The 4,939-nt window shown below is 41.5% G+C and overlaps 1 long non-coding RNA gene across 1 annotated transcript; it reads right to left on the bottom strand.

The window, feature by feature from the left end:
- Positions 1 to 488: 488 nt before the first annotated feature.
- Positions 489 to 4,186, bottom strand: LOC109300432. The gene is made up of 3 exons (XR_002098223.1): positions 4,081 to 4,186; positions 2,396 to 2,401; positions 489 to 500 (listed from the first exon to the last, which is right to left on the bottom strand). It is a non-coding gene; the product is annotated as an uncharacterized LOC109300432 (long non-coding RNA).
- Positions 4,187 to 4,939: the final 753 nt, after the last annotated feature.

Raw genomic sequence — 4,939 nt, 5'->3', positions numbered from 1 at the left:
CTGGATGTAGCTACAGGGTGATCCTGGGCAGCACTCCCCTGCTATAGATACCAGAAGCCAGCCCCAAGCCAGAGAGGTTGGTGAGACTGGAACTCCAGGAAGGGCTACTACCAAGGTAGGACTGATACTTGGAAGCTGAAATCTTTAACAGTGGACCAAGGCTGAAGGTGCAGCCGGAGAAAGAGGGACCAAGGTTGCAACAGCAGAGACATTGTTGTTTCAGCTTAAAGCGAAACAACACTCTCTTAAAGGGGAGCACTCAAGGGGGAGAGCACAGGCCCCAGGTGTGGGCCTGGCTTGATGGGGCAGACAAGATGACTAGTGAGGTTACTCCCAGCTTCCTTCAACAACAAGTAAAATAATATGGGTTGGATCATGGTGGGAAGGGGACCAGGTGCTGGGGTGGCAGTATCCCTCTGCAAATGTTCCTCATAGTGCACTTATAGTCTACACATAATAATATCACCATTTGGCTTCATGATGGGTATGATAGAAGTGGCCTATGATGGATTCACGGTATCACTGAACATTTCTGGTTATCATCAGTAATCTTATTAGCTTCCAGACAGAAGTCTATTGTCCCAGGTGATCAGATTGGATGCATCAAATTCTTCAGTTTGGCCCAAAGTAGTCCTGTTAGAGAGCAATTGCACAGGACAGCAAGTGGGAGGAGAAGAGCCCAGCCTCTGCTTACTTGCATCATGGATCACTGCAAGTTTCTCTATGGTCTTTTGTCTGAAGCACTTGAAGCTTTGTACTCACTGAGATGCCATCCTCACCACCAGTATTGTGTATTTGTACAGTTCTTGTCCCAGAGAGAGCATGCAGGGAAGTACAAGGGAACTGTCTTTATTAACAACAGCTAACTACCCTTAACACTAAAGCAGAACAGCAGCACAAGATAATTTAGTTCAGAAAGTGCTGTCTTTTGATGCAGTACAATCTAGCAGAACATATAAACAGACACTCAATACATAAATTTTACCTAGGAAGAAATTCTAATATCCATTTTGGATGATTTCCATAATCACTTCCAGCAACTGACACTTCTTCTCTGTATGTTTCTGGAGTTTGGCTTTTGTTAATTCACTGAGGTTTAGTAACATACGTTTCAGTGTATCCATAAGGTTTTGGCAGTTACTTTACAGGCATCTGTTACCTGAGACTATATACATGCTATCTGCCCCTCATCAAATGGCAACAGAAAACAGTGTTAGTTCTTCCTCTGCTCTCCATAAGATTAAAACTTCTCCAGCATTAGCTGTATAGCTACTGTCCATCAGATATCCCACAGATTCACTGAGCTGAGTGGGGGGGAGGGGTTGCAATTATTTTCAAAAAATGATTTATTTCTGTGGAAATCCAAAGGCATTAGGTAGCTGTATTTTGTAGATATGCTGAACCAGCAGACTACATATGAATATTAGGGAGCAGAATGTATGATGTAAAGAGCTTTACAAGACCTATTTGATTCTGATAATAAAGAGATAGTTGAAAACATGAAGAAACCATCAAACCTGTTCTTTGAGTGTTTATGATAACGGAAACATAAGGATGGGAAGTGACAAAATAATCTTCGAACATACCTTGGGAAGAGCATTTTTAGAGGCCATTTTCTACCTACAGTATTCTTCAGAAGGATGGAGATAATCTATTGGAATGAGTGAAATACCACTCACAGTGATTTTTGTGACAGAACAAAAAGGAGGTTATAGGAAAAAAAGAATAACAAAAATGGGAAATTAAGCAACACACAGAGAGAAACATCATATTACAGATTACAGAAGCAATGATCTTTGTCTAAATAACATGGGTGAAACCATAACTAGAATGCTGCTTATGGCTTTGGATGCCTCACTGCCAGAAAGCGTACTGTAGGGAATTCAAAAGGAGGGGAAAAAATTTACAAAGAAATAAAGGATCCAGTATGACTAAACTGATCACTGATATAATTGCTCCTTTTGTTTAGCTCAGCTAAACAATGAATCAATCACGGGATAAACATAAAAAGCACAGAAGTACATCTGAGTGACTTGCCTCACAGTAGAACACAGGATTCATAATTCTTTAGAACAGATAGATAATGGACTGAAGTTCTTCCTCACATTTCTATCTCATAATTATACATGCTCAGTTTTTCAACCTTCTACATTTCAAAATCTTAAACTTTCTTTGACACATAATGCTTACAATGCTATTTCTCCCAGAAAAAATTACAGAAGTGGGATAGATGGGTAAGTCAGGTCTCTTGCAAATAGCAATTACTTCTTTTAAATAAATAATGGTAAATGTTGAATAGAACAGCAGCAACATATTAATCTCCCTCATATCTATAGCCAGTATTGTTCCCCACAGGCCCTAGAAGGTTTTCTGATTTGCCTTTTAGATGCATGACCATCTGCTTCATAAATATAATGTATTAATTGTCTCAAAAGTCATTGAGATTTGGCAAACACATGTAACTTAACCTGTCCGTTTTCTCATGTGAGCTGTGTGCTTATATAGAGGTATTATCTGGAGTTTATTGTTGTCTTCTTTAGCAAGACCAAGTTCACCATACACAGTTCAGATCATACCAGGAGAGCTGCTTATTAGTGTTATTTAATATTTGTTTAACAGCCAGATGGTTAATAGCAGTAAAAGGTGTTATATCCAAATGTATTTAAAACCGCTTTTGGCAAATACCTAAATTGACTCATGACCTTACACAGAAACCTGGGAAAGCTAAATTTGCCCATCCTGAATGCCATAACCAGGCAGAACCTCTCAACTTGGAAGCACTCCAAAAGTGTTTAAAAACAGGAACATTTATTAGGGGAGAGGGAACACAATCAAAACATTAGGAAAATACAAGTATAATATGTCTGTATTTGTCTTTATATTTTGCAATAGTCTACTTCTCCTTCAGTGTGCTGGTGAGAATGTCCCAGAGGTCCCAAATAGTCCCTTTACCGCAACAATAAACCCACTCCACCAAACCTGACTCATACCTAGGATCACTATACAGTAGACCACATATCTGTGTCTGATTCCAAGGGAGACGCTTGCATGATCAGATTGAGAGATGCCACAAACTAATCCAGTTTAGAGATTATTAAGGTGTTGAGAAGGCAGTATTTCATTAGAATTCATTTGAGCTCTGAAGCTGTCCTCCGCATTATCTCTTGTAGGAAAGTTTCAGTTTCTGCATGCTAGCTCAAAATACTACAGTCATTTGAAAAGAGGTGGCCTAGATTTCTAGAACCTGGTATCTTTTACTGCTGTTGACCACTTGAGAGACGTTATATTTTGAAATACACAACAAGGCACCCAAGTAATGTAATTTTTAGGGCTGTGCGAAGCTTCAGGTGCTGCTTCGATTAAGAGAAGATTCGGCCCAATCCGGCAGCCAAATCTTCGAATCTGAATCAAATCGGGAGACCAATAAAAAGGTCCAAATTGATTCCAAGCTCTCTGAATCAATTTGGAAAAGGTTTGGAGAGCTTCAGAGAGATTTGGAGATTCGGGCAGTTTATGCTCTTTTTACTTCTTTTTCTGTACTCTGCAACCAAAGAGTACAGTTTACTGCCACTCTTCATAAGAGTATATGAAGACTGTTATCCCCCTGTCTTCTTTTCTCCAAACTAAATATTACACAGTTCTTTCAGCTTTTCTTCATAAGTCATACATCCTAGACCTCCAATCATTTTAGCAGCTGTCCTCTTCACTAATTCCAATGTATTATACCTTTTTTGAAGTGTAGTACCAAAAACTGAACACCTAAAAAGCTGACATCTCACCAGTTCCAAATGGAGTAGAAGAATCACTTCCTTTCACTTGCAGTATGTGATTTGCTTTTTTTGTGGCAAGAGCACACGTGGTTGACTCACAGTTTGCAAGCCACTGCAGCTTCCAGGTCCTTTTCTGAACTACTGGTGTTATATGCATATTTTCTAACTGTGTACTCAGTCCCATCCTACAAGTCATTAATGAAGATACTAAGTAGAACTGGACCCAAGACAGACCTACTTACAGTTAGACACTGAGATATTGAGAATTGCTTTTTGACCATGCTGATTTAACCAGTTAAGTATCCCCCACTTGGACTGAGTTTTAGGAACCAGCCCCTATACTTTTGTTCTGGGCAAGCACAACCCTCAGACCAACCACAGCACCTGCCAGGTGATAATAGGTGAATTTATTGATACAGAGTAAGAACAAAAAAGTAACAATATAAATAATCAAACAATTCTATATCTACCAATCCTAGGGCTGTCATCAGAGTCAAAGTACACCTGGTCAGGATGCAGGCTCCACTCTGAGGTTCTCTCTTAGGTGTCAGCAGTCTGGAGGTGGGATGCCAAGGCCCAAAGCCCCTCTTCAGTGGGATGCCTGAGATGGGCTGCTGGTATGACCTCAGTCCATGGTGGCCTTGGGGACCCTTCCTGGGGGACAGGGATAGGGATGGAACAAAGGGAAGGACCCTTTGTTAATCTCAAGTCTCTGCTTTTGTACAAGGCCCTGGCAACTCTGTAGGAGAAGGAAGGAGAGGAGGCAATCGGAGAGAAGGCAACTCCACACTCTCCACGATCCAAGCAGGCCGAAGAAGCTAAGCAGTCCAGGAGGAAAAAGTGTCGAGTGATCGTCATAGGCGACTTCATCCTGAGAGGTACAGAGGGCCCCATTTGTCGCCAGGACCCCTTGACACGCAAGGTCTACTGCCTACCCAGAGCAAAGATTCAGGACATGAAGGGGATGATCCAGGTTGTGATCTAGCCCACCGATTACTACCCCATGGTCCTAATCCATGTGGGTACTAATGATGTGGCCAGGAGAAGCCCTGATCGCCTGATGGTGGACTACCATGCTCTGGGGGGCGTGTTGAAAGAGGTAGGTGCACAGGTGGTTTTCTCTTCTGTCCTACCAGTGAGCGGACGTGGAAGACGGCATGCGACATGCA

This window comes from Gavialis gangeticus, unplaced genomic scaffold (assembly GCF_001723915.1).
Source record: "Gavialis gangeticus isolate Ggan-Ray unplaced genomic scaffold, GavGan_comp1, whole genome shotgun sequence".
Lineage (NCBI taxonomy): Eukaryota > Metazoa > Chordata > Crocodylia > Gavialidae > Gavialis > Gavialis gangeticus.
Note: the sequence above shows the minus strand (reverse complement) of the source record. Positions and strands in the feature narration are given on the sequence as shown.